General features: G+C 46.4%; 1 pseudogene; it reads right to left on the bottom strand.

Moving 5' to 3' along the window:
- Positions 1 to 723: 723 nt before the first annotated feature.
- LOC118841610 lies at positions 724 to 1492 on the bottom strand (annotated as a pseudogene).
- Positions 1493 to 2196: the final 704 nt, after the last annotated feature.

Raw genomic sequence — 2196 nt, 5'->3', positions numbered from 1 at the left:
GGGAAGAGCCAAAGGGAGAAACTGTGAAAGTGAAAAGGATGAGGGAAAATGAAGGCAAGATTTGGTGATGGGAGGAGAAGGGTTGTCCTGTTAACCCTGAGGGAATTGATTTTTGGAGGAGTGGGGGAGAACTGAAATCCTCCCCAAAGGAGGGACTTCTTTGGAAATTTGGGAGTTGAAGCAATCCTCTCTCATTTCTCAGATGGTGGAAGGGTGGGTGCATCCCAAGAGGAGGTGAGGCAGAGCTGAGGTGGAAGCCCATCTGGTAGAATGAGGCACGGAGCCTCCAAAGAAATATGAACACTCAGGAGAGGAACTGAAACGGAGGGGAATAATACTGTCAACACTTCCTCCGGAGCAGGGGACAGAGAGGGGAGGAGCACCTGGAGGTAGGAATAGGACAAGCTGGGGAGTATCTGGTAGTTAGAATGGAAAGCCTGGCTCCCCCAATAGATTTTTATGGAATGGAATGCCCCATTTCCTTTCTTCTCCCCAGACACTCACTAAGTAAAGGCTCTCAACTAGGAAAATGACATCTCAGTCCCCTTCTTGAACAAGGGAAGCCAAAGAGTTCTGGACTTTTCATCTTGGTCACCATTTTAGATTAGGGCACTTAGGGCGCAAAGGCCCCTAAATTGAGCCCATGGGTTGGAGACATCCTGCTTCTTGAAGGAGAGAAATCTGGGAATGTGGAGTCACAGGGTGTATTACGGAAGCAGCAGATCATAAAGGAAGAAGAACAGAGAACAGAGAGCTCAGCACCCACAAAGAAGAAAAAGAGGACAGAGGCAGAAAAGCAAGTTTCAGAGGGAAAAGGTGACAGGTAAAAAATATTGGAAGCATTGGGAAGACTGAGGGAGCCTCCTCCTGTGCCTTCTCACTGAAATCCTCCTCCTTTTCAGCAGTGGCATCCTGGTACTGCTGGTACTCAGAAATAAGATCATTCATGTTGCTCTCAGCCTCAGTGGATCCAACTTGTCCATCCCCTCCCCTGTGTACCAGTGAAGGAAGACTTTCCAGCAGAACAAGACTGTGAACTGCTCTGAGATGCACTTGAAGAGTTCCTGGATGGCAGTGCTGGTGCCAATGAAGGTGACAGCCATCTTGAGCCCATAGGGTAGAATGTCACAGACAACGGTCTTGACATTGTTGGGGATTCACTCAATGAAGTGGCTACTATTTCTGTTTTGCACATTGAGCATTTGTTCATCCACCTCCTTCATGGACATCTGCCCAAGGAGAGCAGCAGTAACAGTGAGGTATCAGCTATGATGAGGGTCACATGCTACCATCATGTTCCTGGCATCAAAGACCTTCTGGGTGAGCTCAGGTGAGGTTAGGGCATGGTATTACTGGCTCCCACAGGTAGTGAAGGGGACAAAGCCAGGCATGAAGTAGAGTTGAGGGGAAAAGACCATGTTTATAGCCAATTTGTGAGGTCGGCATTAAGCTGGCCAGGAAAGCAAAGGCAGGTGGTGACAAAGGCAGCCAGTGAAAAGACAGAGAGGGGCACGTGAGATGGAGCACCGTGTGTGAGAAACAGAAAATATGCCAGTATAGTGGTATTGTAGAATGCATAGAGGAGAAGTAGGTGTTAAAGGACTGGAAAGATGGGAAAAGCCCTGGTTCTAATTAGTTTTAGATTTGATCTTGGAGGTAACAATATTGTCATCTGGTGGTAGGGGATGTGGGGAGGTGAGGAAGTCGATGGAATGGACAGATGTGATTTAGGAAAATCACTTTGGCAGCTGTCCATAGGATGGTGGGAAGATACTTGAGGCAAAGAGTACAATTCAGAGACTATGGCGATAGTCCAGGAGAGAGGTGATAAAGGCCTAAACCATGGTAGTGGCCATATGATGACAAAAAAGGATATGAGAGATTTCTTTAGAGAATGAAATTACAAGATCTGACAACTGATTAAATATGTGGGGTGAGTGAGATAGGGAAGTTGAGGATGATATACGAGTGACTGGATGTATGATGGTGCCTTTGACAACAATAGGGAAATTTAGAAAGGGGTGGAGGTGGGGGGGTTGAGGGAAAAGATAGTGAACTTTGTGGACATGTTGCGCTTAAGGCGTTTATAGGGCATTAATAGAGGTAGCACTCTTTTAGTTCAGGTTCTATGAGATGAAACAAAGCATCTGCAAATCATTGAACAGTAAACAAAAGGAGGTTTACTTTGATAGCAAG

The sequence above is a fragment of the Trichosurus vulpecula genome, chromosome 1 (assembly GCF_011100635.1).
Source record: "Trichosurus vulpecula isolate mTriVul1 chromosome 1, mTriVul1.pri, whole genome shotgun sequence".
In the NCBI taxonomy this organism is placed as follows: domain Eukaryota; kingdom Metazoa; phylum Chordata; class Mammalia; order Diprotodontia; family Phalangeridae; genus Trichosurus; species Trichosurus vulpecula.
The sequence above is the reverse complement of the archived record's forward strand: the minus strand, read 5'-3'. Positions and strand labels throughout refer to the sequence as shown.